Source organism: Leucoraja erinacea, chromosome 16 (assembly GCF_028641065.1).
Source record: "Leucoraja erinacea ecotype New England chromosome 16, Leri_hhj_1, whole genome shotgun sequence".
NCBI lineage: Eukaryota > Metazoa > Chordata > Chondrichthyes > Rajiformes > Rajidae > Leucoraja > Leucoraja erinaceus.
In genome coordinates, this window is record NC_073392.1 from 7675517 (window position 1) to 7698310 (window position 22794).

Sequence of the window (22794 nt, forward strand, 5' to 3'; positions counted from 1 at the left end):
GTTAGCATGCCACAAAGGTTTTTGACTGTACACATGACAATATACTAAACTGAAACAGAAACTGGTTGAATGGCCTGGTAGACTTGAGGGGCCGAATGACCTAATTCCACTCCTATGACTTAAGAACCTATCTTGAGGGCATAACAAGAATTTGTAAGATTTTGATAGGAAGGAGTCATTGCAGATGATACGAAAATAGGTGGAGGGGCAGGTAGTGTAGAGGAAGCAGGGGACTCTGCAGAAGGACTTGGACAGGTTGGGAGAGTGGGCAGAGAAGTGGTAGATGGAATATAGTGTAGCAAAGTGTGGAGTCATGCATTTTGGTAGTAGGAATAAAGGCATAGACTGCTTTCTTAATGGGGAGTTAATTTGCAAAGTTGAATCGGTAGTAAGAAAGACAAATGCAATGCTAGCATTTATTTTGAGAGGGCTTGTATACAAAAAAAGGATGTAATGTCGAGGCTCCACAAGGCGCTGGTCAGGCTGCATTTATAGTATTGTGAGCACATTTGGGATCCATATCTGGTGCTGGCTCTGGAGGGGGTCCAGAAGAGGTTTACATGAATGACCCCAGGAATGAGTGGGCTAAAATATGATGAGCATTTGCTGGCGCTGGGCCTGTACTCACTGGAGTTTAGAAGGTCGAAGGGGGACCTCATTGAAACTTACCGTATAGTGAAAGGCTTGGATAGAGTGGGTGTGGTGAGGATGTTTCAACTAGCGGGAGAGTCTAGGACTAGAGGTCGTACCGTCAGAATTAAAGGACATTCCTTTAGGAAGGAGATGGGGAGAAATTTATTTAGTCATTGGGTGGTGAACCTGTGGAATTCTTTGCCACAAAAGGCTGTGGAGGTCAAGTCAATGGATATTTTTAAGGCAGAGATAGAAAGATTATTGATGAGTACAGGTGTCAGGGGAGAAGGCAGGAGAATGAGGTTAGGAGAGAGAGGCACATAGATGAGCCATGGTTGAATGGCGGATGGACTCAATGGGCCAAATGGCCTAATTCTGCTCCTATCACTTATGAACTTATATCTTATGGGCATAACAAGAAATTCAGAATCTCACTGATGTGAAAATTTCTGTCCCTTTTCTATTACTCAGCCTTTGGGATGTTATAAAGAACAGATACCGGACTCCACAAGTTTAAAACCAGAAACTACTGTTTAAAGGAAATTGGATTCAGTAACTTTCAAGATATGAATGTGATTTAAACATCAATCAAATACAAGCTTAAGGAGAGAGGGACTGACATTTAATTTTTGGGGATGAGAAAGAGAAATGGGGACTATAATAATGTGAACTGCATGTAATCTCGTGGATTTGCAGAGTAAACATATGGTCTGTGTTCCCATCGATTTTAACACCAGTGTGCATGACTATCTCTCTTTGCTGCGCGTGGCTTTTTGCCGAACTAATACAAAGCCAACATTTTATCGATCCATTTCTTGCCGATGTCAATATTCTAATTGCGAGGGTCTCTTTCTCATTTAACCTTCACAGGGGAACAGATCAAACCGATCTCCATTTTGACAACAATCTTGTAAAGTCAGCTAGCTCCTGCTTGTCTCAAAGAAAGTGACTTGCATTCAGTTTCTTGATGGGGTTATGATGTCCGTCCTGATCTCAATGATATGCCAAGACTATTGACCAACACAGCTGTTTCCTAAACAGCCCAATCAGCTAAAGTCAGTAAATAACATCTTTGTGACCATTTAGTTTAGTTTGGAGATACAGCCTGGAAACAGGCCCTTCGGCCCACCGAGTCCACACTGACCAGCGATCCCTGCACACTTACACTATCCGACACACGATAGGAACAATTTACATTTATAGAAAGCTAATTATCCTACAAACCTGTACGACTTTGACGTGTGTGAGGAAACCGAAAATCTCGGAGAAAACCTACGCAGTCACGGGGAGAACGTACAAACTCTGTACAGACAGCACCCATAGTCGGGATCGAATCTCTGGCGCTGAAAGCGCTGTAAGGCAGCAACTCTACCACTGCGCCACAGTGCTCAAGCCACAACAAAGCAACCCGAATATATCTTCTACGAAGAACGCTGCATTGCCAAATGGACCCGTGCCCTAGTCTACTTTCTCACATTGGAACATAGAACAGTACAGCACAAGTTCAGGCCCTTCAGCCCACAGAGTCTGTGCCTATCATTAGCTTTACTTTAACTTCGAAGATGCGACACGGAAACAGGCCCTTCGGCCCACTGAGTCTATGCCGCCCAGCGATCACCGCATATACTAGCACTATCCTACACACTAGACACAATTTACAGTTTTACCAAAGTTGGTTAACTTCCAAAGATCCTGCACATCTTTGGAGTGTGGGAGGAAACCGGGGCACCCTCATGGTCACAGGGAGTACGTGCAAACTCTGCACAGACAGCACCAGGATCAAATTTAGGTCCATGAAGCTGTATTGCCACAGCTCTACCGCTGCCCCACCGTGGCAGTACCATCTCTACATGCTCTACATCCAGTGGGTAGCCTGGACCTGGATTAATTAGTATAAAAGACAGTTCTTTACTAGAAACTCTCCCCATGGTAACCAACTAGCTACATCACACATTATGACTTCATTCAATCATGTGCTGTAATCAAAGCTGAATATGAAGGGCTTTTATGCATCATCTGCCTGTAGTTTGCATTGAGTGCAGTTTGGAGTGGATCGCTTGGCCTATATTGAGAGTGTTCTTTAAACAAAGGAGCAGAACAACTGATTTCCTACCCCCTTCAGGGAGCAGAGAAATTCTCTTAGCGTTTCTGATTAATATAATAAAGAGACACAGAAAGACATCGAAATGAGAAAGTGTAGAATAAAGCTCAGCTATGATATTTCTGCAGTTAAATGTTCTGCCGTGTTCACTGTCAGAATTCTGGCTTGGAGATCGACCATTTGATCACAGTGCTCATTGTTTTTAGTTTAATTTTGGGGTACAAATCGGAAACAGGCCCTTCAGCCCACTGAGTCCGTGCCGACCAGCGACTGCCACACATTAACACTATCCTACCTAGCATAGGAAAATAATTTACAATTACCAGGCCTATTAACATACCTACCTGTATGTCTTTGGAGTGTGGAAGGAAACCGAAGATCACGGAGAAAACCCACACGGTCACGAGGAGAACGTACAAACTCTGTACAGACAGCACCCGTAGTCAGGATCGAACGTGGGTCTCAGGCGCTGTGGGGCAGCAATTCTACCACTGCGCCACCGAGCCACCACTAATAATATGGGTCTTAATATGCCACTTAATAATAATGTTTCTTTATTTGAAAACAAAGAAACAAATATGAATAAATTCATTGTTAATTAAAATAAATTGTGGGCTGGAAGAAGGAATAGGTGAACTTAACATATTCCGACCGTAATTGCAACATGGGCACACTGGGGCTGTGAGGAGGGAGTTGTACAGCATGCAAACACACCTCTCAGCCCACTGAGTGCTTTAGTTAAAACAATCCCCATAGTAACCACACAGCTGCAGCACACATTATGACTTCATTCAATCTTGTGTTATAATTAAAGCTGAATATGAAGGACTTTTCTGCATGAGCCATAGTGGAAACAGGCCCTTCGGCCCAACTTACCCACACCGGCCAAGATGTCCCATCTACACTAGTCCCGCCTGCCTGCATTTGGCTCATATCCCTCTAAACCTGTCCTATCCATGTACCTGTCCAAATGTTTCTCAAGCATTGTGATTGTACCTGCCTCAACTACCTCCTCCGACAGCTCGTTCCATAATCTATGCCCATTTACACTAATCCTACACTGTGCTCATTTATTTTTCCCCACATTCCCATCAACTCCAGCGGGTCAGGCAGCATCTCTGGAGGACATGGACAGGTGACATTTGGGTCAGGACACGTCTTCAGATTCGATGTCTCCATGTTCTACAGAGACATACAAAAGATTAAGGGCGGGTCAAAGGAATTGCAGATGCTGGTTTAAACCGAAGATAGCCACAAATGACAGATCGACAACCATTCCTTCTCTCCAGAGATGCTGCCTGTCTTGCTGATCTACTCTGACATTTTGTCTATCAAAAGATTTGGGGTGTCTTTCTACAGTGGTTAATAAATGTAAACATGTAGATGAGGCAAACAGTTAAAAAGGCAAATAATATGTTGCCCTTTAGTGCAAGAGGTTTAAAGCAAAGAGGAAAAGATGTCTTGTTGCATTTAGGCAGGGCATGGTGAGACTACACCTGATATACTGTGTGCAGTGTCTCATATTTTGTTACAATGTGAAAGGAGGCCATTTGTCTATTGGGCCAATCAATCAATCGATCAATCGATCAATCGATCAATCGATCAACCTTTATTGTCATCTTGCAAGCAACAGTTGTACCGTGCAAAATGAAAAGACGTTTCCCAGGGAATAGCGGAGCATCGCACATGAAATTTAAAACATTTCACACATAATAACACTAAAAACAATCCAGTCCCTGATGGAACAGTATAAATAGTTAAAAGCAGGTAAAACACAATGTTAAAATACAATAAACCAATCATAAAAATGTCCGGGGCAGCTGATTTGAGTGGCCAGTGCCAGTTATTAAAGTGTCCGTGCCAGCTGCAGAATCAAGTGACTGTGAGTACAGAGTGACTGTTTAGCAGCCTCACAGCCTGTGGTAGGAAGCTGTTTAGCAGTCTTGTAGTCCGGGCTTTGATGCTTCGCTATCTCTTGCCTGATGGCAGGAGATCCAGGTGTATGTGGAGGGGGTGCAGTTTGTCCTGTACTGCACTGTACAACTGTTGCTTGCAAGATGACAATAAAGGTTGATTGATTGATGTGGTCAATGTGGTTCTCAGAGCAATTGCATCAATTCCATTCCCCCACATATGATGTTTGTTTAAGAAGGAACTGCAGATGCTGGAAAATCAAAGGTACACAAAAATGTTGGAGAAACTCAGCGGATGCAGCAGCATCTATGGAGCAAAGGAAAATAGGCAACATTTCGGGCCGAAACCCTTCTTCAGAGTGGTGGTGGGGGGGGCAGGGAGAAGGGTTTTGGCCCGAAATGTTGCCTATTTCCTTCGCTCCATAGATGCTGCTGCACCCGCTGAGTTTCTCCAGCATTTTTGTCTACCTCCCACATATGACCATCAACATTTTTGATGAAGATCTTGGACAGAGTGGATGTGGAGAGGATCTTTCCACTAGTGGGAGAATCTCAGACCAGAGGCCATAGCCTCCGAATTAAAGGATGTTCCGTTAGGGAGGAGATGAGTAGGGACTTCTATAGGCACAGGATGGTGAACCTGTGGAATTATTTGCCACAGAAGGGTATGGAGGCCAAATCAATGGATATTTGTAAGCAGAGATAGTTAGATTCTTGATTTGTATGGGGAGAAGGCAGAAGAACGGGGTTAGGGGGGAGAGGTAGATCAGCCATGATTGAATGGCGGAGTAGACTTGATGGGCCGAATGGCCTAATTCTGCTCCTATCACTCATGACATGACCTTATGACATTCCTCTGATTCTCATTCCACTCTTCTGCATTTGAGACAAGTTACAGTCACCAATTAACCTACAAACCAGTTAATTAGTTTAGTTTATTGTCACGTGTACCGAGGTACAATGGAAACCATTTGGATGTACATTTTAGTTTAGAGATAGGGTATAGAAACAAGCCCTTCGACCCACTGAGTCCAAGCCGGCCATCGATCACCCATTCACGTTACTTCTATTCTATTTTCTCATTCACACTCCACACGTAACGGGCAATTTTAAACCCGTAAACCCACAAGCCTTTGGGATGTGGGGGAAACCGGGGCACCTGGAGAAAACCCACGTGGTCACGGGGAGAAGGTGCAAACTCCACACAGACAGCAGCCTCAGGTTTCTGGATCTGTGAGGCAGTGGTTCTTACATCTCACTGTTCCGGATGTAGGAGGAAACAGCAAATTCCACACAATTTCACTGGGTGAAATTCTCCATTGAGAATTCTCCATTGAGTGAGTTACTAAAAGTAGCATTCTCGGATATAATGAGTTTTAATGTTTTAGCTTACTCAGTACATAACTGACTAGAATCAAATTATCTTATAGTGAGACTGTCATTGCTCAGAGTGTGAATCTGACTATAAAGTGTAATGGATCATGTACCATTTATGTAATCCCTGTACGCTAATTATAATCTGTTTCCTTGCTAACTGAATCTTTTTATAACTGTGAATTTAGGATATTCATTGGAATTGGCTCTCTTCTCAAATCAATGCTGAACTTACACTTGAATTGTTATTTTATCAAATGATCAATAAAACGCCCATGAAACAGACCCGAGACAGTTAAACCTCTGATATGTGTAGGAAGGAACTGCAGATGCTGGTTTAAACCAAAGATAGAGACAAAAAGGTGGGGTAACTCAGCGGGTCAGGCAGCATCTCTGGAGAGAAGGAGTGGGTGATGTTTCAGGTCGAGACCCTTCTTCAGACTGAGGTTGTGTCACAGAAGCAGTGGGCTTGTCTCAATTGTATCGCAACACTGATCCTGCAATGGAATCCAACATCATAATACAAATGGAGAGAGAGAGCCAACTATTCACATTACAGGCAAGTACATCCGTTACATCCCAGCAGCAGCTTCATCTTGCAGTGTGATATCGAGTACAAGACTCTTGATGAATGGTTAATGATATAAAGAAGATGAGGAAATTGATCAGTAGCATTGGTGAGTTCAGGAAAGGGGAGCTTTGACTTTTCCAAGCAACGATGCTGCAAACATTGCAGAATCTATTGCCCTTAATTCATTTGAACCAAAATATCTTTTATTATAAATTCATCTTTCTATTGAATCTCTACATTATAGAAAATATGCCACTGACGGACATTTATTTGGCAGTCAATTTCATAAGTTGTAAGAGAATTAGGCCATTTGGCCCATCGAGTCTACTCCGCCATTCAATCATGGCTGATCTCTGCCTCCTAATCCATTTCCATGTCCTCCCCATAACCCTTGACCCGTTCTAATCAACAAACAGCTTTGTCTGGAGAAAAAACAGACCAAGAAACGGATCTAATCAATCTAATCTGATATTAGAAACGTTCTAATCAAGGAACGGATTTGCATTTGTTTGCACAGCATATCAGAAGTTCCCAGTCTGAAGTTCCTTGCTACACACTCACCGTGAATGGTGTCTTTGACGCTTGAGGCATGATGGCAAAGTTCAATGTTGCTTTCCATCTATCTGTCATCATTTTGGCTGCAGGTTAGATGTGTTCTCTCCAGCGGGTCTTCACCTTCTCTTTATGGTATGGGGCAGAGATTTTCGTTGGCGGCACAGTGGCGCGGCTGGTAGAACCGCTGCCTCACAACGCCTGAAATCCTGGTTCGATCCTCCTCCCCAGTGCTGTCCAAGTGAAGTCTGCACGTTCTCCCTGCGACCTCCGGGTGCTCCGGTTTCCTCCCACATTCCAAAGACTTGCGGGTTTGTAGGTCAATTGGCCCTCTGTAAATTGCTCCTCAGTGTGTAAGGAATTGATGAGAAAGCGGGATAATATAGAACTAGTGTGAACGTGTGATCGATGATCGGTGTGGACTCGGTGGGCCGAAGGCCCTGTTTCCATGCCGTATCTCTTAACTCTAAACTGAACTCCACGGCGCTCAATCCAGACAACTCATTGCACGCTAGCAACAGAAGCAGATCTACAATCACGTATTACAATCGCTCCACACTCTTAAACCTCTACTCCTAAAGCAACATTTCTCACTTTAACTATGATACACTGTAAATGGCTTGATTGTAATCATGTATTGCCTTTCTTCTGACTGGATAGCACGCAAGAAAAGCTTTTCACTGTACCTCGGCACACGTGACAAAAAACTAAACTGACTGGCTGTTTCATCTTGTTTAAGAAAGAACTGCAGATGCTGGAAAAATCGAAGGTAGACATAAATGCTGGAGAAACTCAGCGGGTGAGGCAGCATCTATGGAGAGAAGGAATAGGTGACATCTGAAGAAGGGTCTCGACCCAAAATATCACCTATTCCTTCGCTCCACAGATGCTGCCTTACCCGCTGAGTTTCTCCAGCATTTTTGTCTACCTTCGACTATTTATTTATCTTTTTTATAAAATAACACTCTTGAGACACAGAGAGCAAGTATGATATACAATAAACTTTATTTTAAGTGTCCTTTGGTTGTGTTTTTCAAGTCCAATTCATTGCTCTTTCGCAAAACCCTGATTACTTTTCTAATTCCGCTTTCCGAATATTCAATGTCTTCAGTGCTGAAGTGTGACATATAATAAAACCATCTTAAAGGTTTCCAATAAAATGACTGATGAATCTGCTGCCCCCTTTATTGATTGTCATAAAGCTCGTTATTTATGTCACAATTAAGATCAATTTTTCCTCTAATGGCGAGTTATAAAATTTCCATTGAGACAATCTTATTAAATCTTGCCAGCGGAAAGTATCGGATGTCCTTCACAGCTCGACCCAACAGAGTAACCAAAGATATCAAATCCCTTAAAATTAATAGATAAGATCTGTGTTCTAAAATAAGTTCCGTACAGGGGTACATCACAGAACAGAGTGAATGAAAGATAGTCTCTCGAACACAGATGGTCGGAATCAAACACTCTACCAATTCCATGTTACCGCTCACTTCTGTCTATAATTTAGTTTTAGTTTAGGTTAGTTTAGAGAGACAATGAAGAAACAGTCCCTTCGGCCCACTGGGTCCGCGCCGACCAACAATCACCCGTACACTAATTCTATCCCACACACTCCGGACAATTTACAGGAGCCAATTAACTGACAAACCTGCACGCCTTTGTAATGTGGGAGAAAACCGGAGCGCCCGGAGAAATCCCACACGGCCACAGAGAGAACGTGCAAACTCCACACAGTCAGCACCCGTGGTCGGGATTAAACCCCGGTCTCTGGCGCTGTGAGGCTGCAACTCTGCTGCTTGTGTGCCAGTGCGCTGTCCTAAAATTGCTCGTAAACTGATTGATCCGTCCAGACGAAGTTCTATTACTAAATAAAGTCTTGTTCCCCCCAGAGTGGGGTATGTGCTAACAGTGTAAAAATAATTAGCTTCATACAAATCTAAAACTGCGTTAACTTGGAAAAAGGTTTTCTTGTTAAATGCTCTGTTGGTTTGTCCAAATCGTGATTCCTGTGGACATGACATGGCTGTTTGGCAAACTGCATTCTCAACATTTATACTCTGACTATTTGCCAGCCCATTTCTAAATTCCCTTTAATTTAGCGTTTCAAGAAGGGTCTTGATCCGAACATCACCCATTCCTTCTCTCTAGAGATGCTGTCTGACCCGCTGAGTTACTCCAGCTTTTTGTGTCTATCTTCTGTGTAAACCAGCATCTGCAGTTCCTTCCTGCACAGTCCATTTAATTTTTAGTTGATAAGTAGCACTCCATTCCATCAGATTCCAAAACGCTGCTCCAAACTCTCCCACAGTTCACATCCTGGTATCCCTCCTGTTATCACACCTTCCCCAGCCAACAATGGGTCATTATGGGCCTCATCCTTCCTGAGATCATCTGTTGCTGGCCCTGGTTTGTTCTGGCTTATTCTGGCCTCCAGTTTATTCCCCCCCACCCCCCCCCCACACCTCTACTTTCAGTCTAAAGAAGGGTACCTACCCGAAACGTACCTATTTGTTTTCTCCAGAGATGCTGCCTGACCCGCTGAGTTACTCTAGCATTTTGTGTCTAGCTTTGTTCCAAACACTCCGTCCCAGCTTCAATATTTCTCGCTTCACCATAATGTCTCTGTGAACAGAAACCACAAAGTACAGAGACATCTCAATGGGTCAGGCAGCGTCTCTGAAGAACGTGGATAGGTGATGTTTCGGATTCGGGCCCATCTTTAGACTCTGAAAGGGTCCCGACCCAAAATGTCACCTACCCATGTTCTCCAGAGAAGCTGCCTGACCCACAGAGATACTCCAGCACTTTGTGTTTCTTTTCCTCAAGATTCCAGCATCTGCATTTCCTTGTGACCCCACTGGTCTCTGTGATTATATTTTAATTCTTTATCCCACGGGTTTGGTGCAAACGATGAACTAAAGGAAAATAGCGTTAAAAAAAAAGTAATTTTTCTTTCACCAAAGACATGATGATCGTCATTCCAGAGTTTTGGAACAGGTGGCTGTGGAGGTAGTGGACTTTCACCCTGGCCACAAAGTCTTTGAAGCAACTCCCTGTGAGAGGCAACTCCGGACTATCAAAACCACCACAGCCAGACATAACAACAGATTTATTCCATCAGCAGTAGCTCTACTCAACAGCCAAAAGTCTGTGGCCTCTTTTTCCTTTTATATTTTAAATTATAATGTTATAACATGTTTAAATTATAATGTTCAATTTTTAATTGTCTACTGTATATCATGTTGTTATCCTAGTGAGCAAAGCACCGAGGCAAATTCCTTGTGTCTATACATACTTGGCTAATAAAATGTATTCAATTCAATTCAATTCAGATTATCATGTATTAATATAATAATAATAATAATAATAATAATAATAATAATAATAATAATAATAATAATATTAATAATAATAAATTTTATTACGTACAACAAAATTTCAGGCGCAATGCCGGAGCGGAGCTCCAACGTAACAGATAAATAATAACGATAATGGATGTGTTAGTGGCGTTTAAAAATAAATAAACGAATAATAAATTAACTAACGAGGAGCCCCGGCTCGGGGAGTGCTGAGCCGCTGCACATACACGCGCCGCCATCTAAGAATAGAAGGAGACTTGGTATCTGTGAGCAGTGGTTCCCAACCTTTTTTAGCTCATGGCCCCCTTGGGATCTTTTAATTTTTCTATGGCCCCCCCAGACATTATGAGCGGAAATAAAGTACTTCAATATTATAATACCTTCTATAAAAATATCAGTGTCCATTAATTGCAAATATATTCTCTTTTATTCCATAGATTTTAATTTACCACCTCAACAGGGTGGTAGCTCTGTGGCCCCCTTCATTAAACCTGTGGCCCCCTAAATCCCCATTTTTTTCTGTGCCCCCCCTGAAATTTGCCATGGCCCCAGGTTGGGAATCACTGAATTAGAGGATAGCAAACATGACCCATTGTGTAAGAATGGAGTGAAAAAGAAGATACCGACTTACCATCGTGTTAGTTTGGCATAGATGGTCAAGAAAATGCTTACACACATTGTAAAGGACGTCCTGTGCATCAACCTCCTTTTGCATCAAGCTGTTCAGGAAATAAAAAAAACTATTTAGATTAGCTTAGTTTAGTTGAGAGATACAGCGCGGAAACAGGTACATCGACCCACCGAGACTGCACCATCCAGCGATCCCTGCACGCTTACACTGACCTACACCATTTCTTCTTCTTCCTCATGCCTATGGCGTGCGCAGCCTAAAGTTGTAGGACAAATTGTTTTATTTGATCTTATTTGATTGTGCACGCCAGGTTGATTGCATTCGTCGAAACAGGGCGGACTACGTGAAGGTTGCAATCTCCCACCCCAACCTCCACCACTATCGACAATTTACAATTGCCAATTAAGCCAATTAATCTACAAACCTATATGTCTTTGGAGTGTGGGAGGAAACTGGAGCACCCGGAGAAAAAACGCGCAGGTCACAGGGAGAACGTACAAACTCTGTACAGACAGCACCAATAGTCAGGATCAAACTTGGATCTCTGACGCTGTGAGGCAGCAACTCTACTGCTGCGCCACCGTGTCACCCTATGATTGAACAAAGTCAAATTGATTTATGAAAGGGAAATAATATTTAACTAAGCTATTGGAGTTCCCTGAGGGAATATTTCAAGAGCAGGTAAGTGGAACAAGTGTATGTGGTATAGTTGGATCTTCAGAACGCTGTCGATAATTACTTAAAGGATAAAAATCCCTTGAGGCATCTATTAACCTGGGGCCTATTCTTGAAATATCAGATACCAATCCCCTGATGTCCAATATTACTCCCGGCTACAAACTCAAGATCCCTCCAATTATCGCAGGTCACCCTGACAACTCTGGCTGAGTGGTGTATCGGCTTGGTATAAATGTAAATTGTCTCTTGTGTATGTAGGGTAGTGTTAATGTGTGGGGCTCGCTGGTCGACGTAGACTCGGTGGGCCGAACGGCCTGTTTCCGCGCTGCATCTCTAAACTAAACTAAACTATGTTATCTCTCAAGAACCTTGTGGTAATATTTGACAGAACTAGCCTTTCCCTGCCTCGGGCAGTGGAGGCCAGTTCTCTGGATACTTTTAAGTGAGAGCTAGATACGGCTCTTAAAGATAGCAGAGTTAGGGGCTATGGGGAGAAGGCAGGAACGGGGTACTGATTGGGGATGATCAGCCATGATCACATTGAATGGCAGTGCTGGCTCGAAGGGCCAAATGGCCTACTCCTGCACCTATTGTCTATTGTCCATTGTCTATTTTCCTTGTCTGGGTTTCACTTGATACGAAGAAGTCCTGAGGTCTAGAATTATTGCGTCCAGTTTCTGTAAGCCACCATGATCTCTTTCTGTCCCATAACAGCTGTTTCCCTGCTTTGCAAAATGTCAAGGCCATTCTTACATCAAGACACAAGAGACATGGGCAGTAAAACTTCTGTTCCCATTATAGTTTCATAGATTTACTGATTAATTGTACTGAATATAAATGGTTGCCTGAATAGATAATGAGTTTAAATTAACAACTTAATTTGCACAATTCCTGATTATACCATCAATGAAATTGAAAAACTGCATATAGAATTTAACATCTCACAAGCCAGAGGATAGAGAATATTATCTAATAAATTACATATATTGCAAAATGCTGTCATTTTGCAGTCAAACTAGGTTGTTCTTTAAGGTGAAAATCCCACTCAAAAGTGTATGCGCCTACTTATAAATGATTGATATAATTTGTTTCACGAGAGAATCAAAACATGAATTTCTTTTAGTCATAGAGTCACTTACTACAGATGCAGGCCATTCGGCCCAACTTGCCCATGTCGACCAAGATGCTAGTCCCATTTGTCCACCTTTGATCCATATCCCTCTAAATCTTTTTATGTTCTTTCCTCCACTCCCCTCCCCTCTACTTTGAGTCTGAAGAAGTGTCCCGACCCGAATCGTCACCCATCCTTTTTCTCCTGGGATGCTGCCTGACCCGTTGAGTTACTCTGTGCTTTGTGCCTTGCGGTTTGTGTCTATCTTTGGGATAAACCAGCATCTGCGGTTCATTCTACAGTACCTTTCCTGTCTATGTACCGTCCAAATGTTGTTTAAATATGGTAATAGTATCAGTCTCAACTACCTCCTCGGGCAGTTTGTTCTATATCCCATCCCACTGCACCTCAGGTTCCTAATATATCTTGCCCCTCATAAATTCATGTGATAGGAGCAGAATTAGGCCATATGGTTCATCAAGTCTACCCCGCCATTCCATCATGGCTGATCTATCTCTTCCTCCTAACCCCATTCTCCAACCTTCTCCCCATAACCCCTGACACCCGTGCTAATCACAGTGGATGTGGAAAGGATATTTCCGCTGGTGAGAGAGTCTAGGACCAGAGGCCATAGTCTCAGAATTAAAGGGCGCTCTTTTAGAAAGGAGTTGAGGAGGAACTTCTTTAGTCAGAGGGTAGTTAAATCTGTGGAACTCATTGCCACAGAGGGCTGTGGAGGCCAAGTCAGTGGACATTTTTAAGGCAGAGATAGACAAATTATTGATTAGAACGGGTGTCAAGGGTTATGGGGAGAAGGCAGGAAAATGGAATTAGGCGGCAGAGATCAGCCATGATTGAATGGCGGAGAAGATGCCATGGGCCGAATGGCCTAATTCTACTCCTATAATCTGTGAACTTGTAATCAAGAATCTAACCCTCTCACCTAAAACCTCTGGATCTTGATTCAGTCTGAAGAAGAGTCTCGACCCGAAATGTTACCCATTCCTTCTCTCTAGAGATGCTGCCTGTCCCATTGAGTTACTCCAGCATTGTGTGTCTATCTTCATGCCCCAACTCAGGGTAAAAGACTCTGTGTGGCTCAACCCTATCTATTCCTCTCATGAAGCAATTTAAAAGGGAGTGAGTTACACATGGGCAGTTGACTTACTTAAGCCGGATTGGAGAGAAATGTGTTTCAACAATAAACCAAGCAAGGATGAAAGAAAGAACAGCTGCAATTTAAAAGAGTCCAGTGGCTGATAAAGTATCTTTCCTGGCCTGGCATTTCCATCACTCTGTCCCTATCTCAGCTTTGCAGGCAAATAAAACCTTTGGGGGGGGGGGGGGATGTTTCGTTTCACTGCTAAGCAGCTGGAAATAATACAGATAAAAGCTCGATTCTTTGTGCTCCAGTTACACATGTTACCATTCTTAACTGAAGTTGCATTACAATACCCTTTGCTTTGTGGAGGTCTGGCGAATCTAGGAGAGATGCACACAGCGTCAACATCTCACACGGGGGGGCAATGCATTTTTACCAAGTTACCAACCTAAGCAGCATTAGCTTTGGGCACAAGTGCACGGAAGACACATGATAACACAGACATTTTGTGTTTTATTAAGGGCCCAATGTACATGAATAATGTAGCTCTTATTCAGTATGCAGTGGTGCTCCGACTGTGCTAATTACTTTATTTACCACTGTGTAATAAATTAAACATCACATTGAACTCGACAAAACAAAACATTTTAATCTGCACCTCGTACAGCTGCAGCACACTCCCAAAGCTTTGCAAGTCTAATGCACGCAGGATTTATTTTGAGGCCGGCCACTCTCAATGCTCGAAACTGGACCATGATCTGAAAAAACCTGATGTTTTTGCTTGTAAACAAGAAATATTTTGTTGTCACGTACCTCATTCGCCATTTCCCGAATGTTACTCCCTATTTAGATGCCAAACATGTTTTAGGATTTTTGACCAATTTTCCAGAGAAAAGATGTAGAAAAAACATTATTTTTACTCATAAATAAACTATTATTACGGACTCGAGGTCCAGACAAGGGGCAACATTACATAAAAAATGCACTAGGGACTAGTGTAGCTGGGACATGTTGGCCGGTGCGGGCAAGATGGACGAAGGGCCTGTTTCTGCACTGTATCACTCTATGACTCTATGGCTGTGATATGGTCTTGACATCATGTTCTGCCTTAACATCAAGCCTCAACTACCTCCTCCGGCTGCTCGCTCCATACACCCACCATCCTTTGTATAAAAATGTTACCCTTTCAGGTTCTTGTTATATTTTCCCCAATCACCTTAAACCTACAGTATGTCCTCTGGTTCTTGATTCCCATGCTACTATATCTATTGCATTTATGATCTTACACACCTTTTTCAATTTCATATTTGTAATTGTCAAAAGAAGACATTTTCATACATTAAACGGAACACAGTCATGTTTAAAGCAAAAGCACAGTAATGGTTAAAAATTGAACAAAGATTATATTTTTTCTTCTTTTATTTATTGTCATGTCAGATCTTAAGTGTCTTTACTGGGGAAGAACGAACAGCAGGGGGCAGTCTTTGCCAAGTTTTGGTCTGGAGGCCCTAAACCAACAGCAACTGCATTGTGTAAGAAGGAACTGCAGATGCTGGTTTACACCGAAGATAGACACAAAAATGCTGGAGTAACTCAGCGGGATCTGGAGAGAAGGAATGGGTGATGTTTCGGGTCGAAGATTGAGAGGGGATCTTATGGAAACTTACAAAATTCTTAAGGGGTTGGACAGGCTAGATGCAGGAAGATTGTTCCTGATGTTGGGGAAGTCCAGAACAAGGGGTCACAGTTTAAGGATAAGGGGGAAATTTTTTAGGACTGAGATGAGAAAAACATTTTTTACACAGAGAGTGGTGAATCTCTGGAATTCTCTGCCACAGAATGTAGTTGAGGCCAGTTCATTGGCTATATTTAAGAGGGTTAGATGTGGCCCTTGTGGCTAAAGGGATCAGGGGGTATGGAGAGAAGGCAGGTACAGAATACTGAGTTGGATGATCAGCCATGATCATATTGAATGGTGGTGCAGGCTCGAAGGGCCGAATGGCCAACTCCTGCACCTATTTTCTATGTTTCTATGAGAGCCTTCTTCAGGCTGAACGTCAGGGGCCACATTTGTGTCCAGTTCTGGGTATCATGTTATAGGAAAGATGTTGTCAAGTTGGAAGGGGTACAGAGAAGATTTAAACCATTAGTGGCTGTGGTAGCGAGTCTGGGTTAAAATGTGGTCGTGTGTTTGTGTTTGTTCTTGCATTTCGTAAAGCTCTGAATTTGTACCTTAGCTGGAAACACTTTGCTCCTGAATTTAATCACTAATTGAGAAAACAAAAAGAAATACTGGAATAATAAATTAAAGGCTAAGATGGAGGAAACCTAGGCAAGTCAAGAGTATTTAATTGTCATATGTACCGCACGGAACAATAAAATTCTTACTTGCAGCAGCATAATATGCCTGTAAATACAGTACTCAATAGGCAACATATTAAAAGTGCGGCACGGTGGTGCAGCGGTAGAGTTGCTGCCTTACAGCGAAAGCAGCGCCAGAGACCCGGGTTCGACCCCGACTACACGTGTGAAATGAGAGCGTGGCCAGGGTGGTGTGGGTCCTTGATGATGCTGGCTGCCATTTTGAGGAAGCACCTCCTGCACATCCCTTTGTTGGTGGGGAGGTCAGTAAACCTGATGTTCAAGAGAGTATTTAGCCATTTCTCAGCTCTGTGACACAGCTAATCAAGAACCTGCTGTAATTTTTGATAACTATCTTCACTATCTACAACGCCACCCACTTTAGTGCCATCTACAAACTTACTAATCACGCCTTGTATATTCTACGCAAAATTGTTGACATGGATCACCAACAGCAATGGGCCCAGCACCAATTCCTGCGGCACACCATTGGTCATGGTTCTGTTGTCCCACAAATAACCTTCCACCATCAACCTTTGTTTCCTTCCATGAGGCCAATTCTCCATCCAGTCAGCCAGCTCTTCCATGATCCCATGCGATCCAAACTTCCAGAGCAGCCTAGCATGAGGAACCTGATCAAAAGCCTTGCTGAAGTCCATCAGCTTCTTTGGTTACTTCCTGAAAAAACGCCATCAGATTGGGGCGGCACGGTGGCGCAGTGGTAGAGTTGCGGCAGAGACCTGAGTTCGATCCTGACTACGGGTACTGTCTGTACGGAGTTTATGCCACCTCCCTGTGACCACGTGGGTTTTCTCCAGCTGCTCCGGTTTTGTCCCCCACACTCCAAAGGCGTACAGGTTTGTATGTTAATTTGGCTTGTGTAAATTGTAAATTATCCCCAGTGTGTGTAGGATAGTGTTGGTACACTTGGTGGTCGCTGGTCGGCGCGGACACGGTAAGCTGACGTCCTGTTTCCGCGCTGTATCTCCTAAGTCAAAAGAAAGGCATGTGGGGGAGGTGTGTGGTGGGGGGGGGGGGGGGGCAAAATAGGTGCTAGTCCAGGTGGGGCATAGAGGAGAGGGGGGGAGAGGAGAAGGCTTGCATGTAAGAACAAAATGTATTTACATTTTTTTTAATGGCTTTATCAACTCGGTTTGACTGTCTCTATGTTTTTAAAATGCTGACAATGCTGCAGGTTATAGATGGAATTCGCATGAGCTAGTCAATTGAAAATGTATGACTGGGCTCACTTAAATAATTAACATATTAAACATATCCATTAGGAACATTATTAATTTACATCTGATATCCTACTGATTCCTAAACAACTAATTTGTCTAGTTGATGATGTTAAATGAAGAAAATGCCCAATCAGTGTCTATGTAAAAGTTTACACTGCGTTTTGGTGGAAAATAATCAATATGTTTAATTCAATGGAAGATAGACACAAAAAGCTGGAGTAATTCAGAGGGACAGGCAGCATCTCTGGAGAGAAGGAACGGGTGACGTTTCGGGTCGAGACCCTTTCCTTCCTACATTTCATTCAATGCAAAAGCAATCTTGTTTTTTTAATTTTTTTTTATCAGTGTCCATTGTTTATTAAAATTACAAAGGATTCCTTCTCTCTGTGAAATTTTTAATGAGCGGTTTTGATTTTAAATTTAAAGAACTCAATTTATATAGGAATTTTGTAGAAAATTACGTCAGAAATGTTCTAGAAATGTAATAATCTATGGACACTTTACTGCTCCAATTTATTTGAGAAGGATGTGGTTAACATATGATGAGTGTTTGACGGCACTGGGCCTGTACTTGTTGGAGTTTAGAAGAATGAGGGGGGGACCTTATTAAAAGGTACCAGACAGTGACATTTTGGACACCATATCTGAAGATGTGCTGGCTCTGGAGAAGATCCGGAGGAGGTTTACAAGAATGATCCCAGGAATGAGTAGGTTAACCTATGATTAGCGTTTGTCGGCACTTGGCCTGTACTCGTTGGAATTTAGAAGAATTTAAATGAAACATTGAAACATACAGAATAGTGCAAGGCTTGGGTAGAGTGGATGTGGAAAAGATGTTTCCACTAGTGGGACAGTCAAGGACGAGAGGTCATAGCCTCAGAATCAAAGGACGTTCTTTTACGAAGGAGATGAGGAAGGATTTCTTTAGCCAGAGGGTGGTGAATCTGTGGAATTATTTGCCACAGAAGGCTGTGGAGGCTGTCAGTGGATATTTCTAAGGCAGAGACAGATAGATTCTTGATTAGTACAGGTGTCAGGGGTTATGGGGAGAAGGCAGGAGAATGGGGTTAGGAGGGAGAGATAGATCAGCCATGATTGAATGGCGGAGTAGACTTGATAAGTCTGATTCTACTCCTATTCCTTATGACCCTTCTTCTTTTGTCCTCATATCCTAATTAATGGATGAGCATTTAGTAATCAGCCAATCCCGTTATTGTGAATCATGCCTTTGCAAGCCCAGTGTTTAATTTCTGCTTGACCTAAGCAATCCCCATGGGTCAGTCACCGCTGCATTCACAGCGACTGCCTGAACTTATATCTGACTGAGGAGAGGGGATCAAAAAGTGCTGGAGTAACTCAGTGTATCAGGCAACATCTCTGGAGAATGGGTCCCAGCATGAAACGTCACATATCCATGTTTTTCAGAGATGCTGCCTGATCTGCCAAGGTACTCAAGCATTTTGTATATTTTTCTTACAAACTAGCATCTGCAGTTCCTTGAAGGACACAAAGCGCTGGTGTATTTCAGCGGGTCCGGCAACGTCTCTGGAGAACTTGGATAGGCAATGCTTCAGGTGGAAGTTCATCTACGTCACCTGCCCATGTTCTCCACAGATGCTGCCTGACTCACTGAGTTAAGGGCCTGTCCCACTGTATGAGGTAATTCAAGGGTTCTCCCGAGTTTCCCCTGATTCGAACTCGGAGAATAACGGTAATAGCCTCTCGTAGGTACTCGGGGCTCTCGTGGACATTTTTCAACATGTTGAAAAAACTTTACGAGCTTACTGCGTTTCCCGAGTACCTGCCGTTAGCGTTACGAGCTGCTAAGAGACGTCCTGAGCCCGGACGTACCCACTACGTACATTCTACGTACTTACCACGTGTTTGATTTTTTTTTAAATCGGGAGAGTTCTTGAGTAAACTCGTATATTGGGACAGGCCCTTTACACCAGCACTTTGTGTAGCTCAGCAGGTCGGGTAGCATCTTTGGAGAAGGGTCCCAGCCCGAAATGTTGCCTGTCCGTGTTCTCCAGAGACCCTGTTTGACCCGCTGAGTTACTCCAGCACTTTGTAACACAGCAGGTCAGGCAACATGCCTGGAGAACACGGATAGGCAAAGTTTCGGGCCAGAGACCCTTCTCCAGAGATGCTGCCCGATCCGCTGAGTTACTCCAGCACTTTGTGTCTTTTTACTATAATACCCAGCATCTGCAGCTCCATGTTTCTGCAGCTCCTTGTGTGTTAGGAACTAGGGGTGGGGAGATGACAGGGTCAGGCGTGCACACAGTGGAGGAGGGTGGTGTGCACACAGGGGAGGGGGGGGGCGCACATAGGGGGAGAGCGGGCGCATACAAGAGGAGCGGGGGCAGGGAGGCGGAGAGGGGGGGCGCGTTCACATGGGGGTGAAGGGGCGCGCATGAAGAATGAGGCAGGGGCACACATGTAGGAAGGTGAAGATGCAGGGAGAGGGGAGGGGGGCGCGTACGCAGGGAGAGGGTGCGCGCACAGGGAGGGCGGGGGGAGGGGGCGCGTAGGGGGCGCGCAGGGAGAGAGGGGGCGCGTACGCAGGGAGAGGGGGGCGCGTACGTAGGGAGAGGGGGGGGCGCGTACGCAGGGAGAGGGGGCGCGTACGTAGGGAGAGGGGAGGGGGCGCGTACGTAGGGAGAGGGGGCGCGTACGCAGGGAGGGAGGAGGGGGCGCGTACGTAGGGAGGGAGGGGGGGGGCGTGTACGCAGGGAGAGAGGGGGCGCGTACGCAGGAGAGGGGGGGGGCGCGCACGTACAGAGAGGGGGGAGGGGGCGCGCACGCAGGGAGGTGAAGGGGCGGCCGCGGCGGCGTCATTCGCGGCGGGAGAATGGCTGCAGCAGGGAGGTTAGTGGCGACGCAGGGCTCGGGCAGGGGAGAGGCCGTGGCCCCGGTTTGTGTGTGTGTGTTAGAGGGCGAGGGACTGACCGCGCCGCCGGCCTGGGGAACAATGGCGGGGCCGGGTCACGGGCCTCTCTCTCTCGCCCCCCGGGCTGGGAGCAGAGGGGGAGCGGGGTGTTGTGGCCCAGTCCCCGGCCTCATCCATCCATCCTCACCTCCACTCCCCCTCACAAACCCCCCCCTCTCACCCCCCTCTCCTCACCCCCCTTCTCCCCCTCACATACTCCTCCCCCTCACACAACCCCACCCCTCCCTCCCTCCCTTTCCTCCCCTGCCCTCCCCCCCCAATCATCTCCCCCTCCTCCTCATCTCCCCTCCCCCCCCCCCCATCTTCCCCCCCCCCCATTCCCCACCTTCCCCTCCCCCCGGGGTGTTCTTCCCCTCCCCCATCTTCCCCCTCCCCCCTCATCACCCCCCTCCCCCCCATCTTCCCCTCCCCCCCCTCATCTTTCCCTCCCCCATCTTCCCCCCCCCCCCTCATCTTTCCCTCCCCCATCTTCCCCTCCCCCTCCCCCCTCATCTTCCCCTCCCCCCCATCTTCCCCCCCCCCCCTCATCTTTCCCCTCCCCCTCCCCCCCCCCCCCCCCTCACCCCCCCATCTTCCCCTCCCCATCTTCCCCTCCCCCCTCATCTTCCCATCTTCCCCTCCCCCCCCCCCCTCATCCCCCTCCCCCCATCATCTTCCCCTCCCCCCCTCATCTCCCCCTCCCCCCCCCCATCTTCCCCCTCCCCCCCCTCATCTTCCCCTCCCCCATCATCTTTCCCCCCCTCCCCCCTCCTCATCTCCCTCCCCTCCCCCTCCTCCCTTCCCCCTCCCCCCTCCCCCCCCTTCTCCCCCTCACCCCCTCACCTCCCTCTCTCACCTCTCCTCCTCCTCACAACAACAACCCCCCCCCCCCTCTCATCTTCCCCTCACCCTGCCCTCCCCAGCCTTTTTGTTTGTTCCCTTTTCATTTGATATAGTTCCGTTTCTTTTGTTGCAACAAAGGGTGGCTTTTAAAACCCTGTTTTTGTTTAATTCTGGTTAAGATGCAGGATATTTAAAAAAAACATTTTTATAATTATAAAAAAATAAACTTTGTGGGCAATAAGTATTTGTAAATGATCAGAGGGATACTTGTGTGTGGACTGTGGAATAACAGGGGCAGTAATTGTGCCATTTAAAGGGCCTCTGGATAGGAATGGGATAGAGGGATATGGGCATTTGGAGCAGGTATTTAAAATACACTTCATCAGGTATATAGATAGAAAAGGGTTAGAGTGATATGGGCAGGTACTACAGAAGTATTTAAAAGGTACTTGGACAGGTTCATAGAGAGGTCAGTCTGAAGAAGGGCCTTGACGCTGAACCTCTCCAGAGATTATGCCTGCATTTTGTGTCTATCTTTGATTCATAGAGAGGAATGGGTTTAGAGGGATATGGGTAGTTGGGGTAGGCACTAAAAATTATTTAAAAGGTACCTGGACAGGTACATTGTGAGGTCAAGGTTGGAGGAATATAGAAAGGTACTATAAAAGTATTAAAAAAACAATTGGGCGGATATTTAGATAGGAAAGGGTTAGAGGAATATGGACAGGTACTTTATCTAAAATATACTTGGACATGTACATGGATTGGAAAGGATTAGAGGGATATGGCAGGTACTATAAATATATTTGAAAGACAATTGGACAGCTCTGTAGATAGGAAAGGGTTAGAAGGTAGGTGGTTCATATCTTTGTTTCATCAAAAGGAATGGGTTAGAGGGATACGGGCAGTTGGGTTAGAGAGGGATGAATATAGATAGTTGGGGCAGGTGCTATAATAGTATTTAAAAGACACTTGAACAGGTTTATAGAGGGGAAAAGGTTAGATCAGATTCAAAATGTTTATTGTCATTGTGCAGTGTACAGTACAGAGACAACAAAAAGCAGTTAGCACCTCCCTAGAAGAGCGACAAAGAATATGAGCAATAAATAAATATATTTACGTGCATTCAGTCATAGTAGTGCAATTATTTTTTCCCGTTGGAAGGAGTGTCCGGGGGGGGGGGTGATTGGCAATCACCGAGGTACAGTGTTGAGTAATGTAACAGCCGCAAAGACGAAGCTGTTCCTGGACCTGCTGGTCCAGCAATGGAGAGACCTGTAGCGCCTCCCGGATGGTAGGAGGGTGAACAGTCTGCGGTTGGGGTGAGAGCAGTCCTTGACGATGCTGAGCGCCCTTCGCAGAAAACGCTTGCTTTGGACAGACTCAATG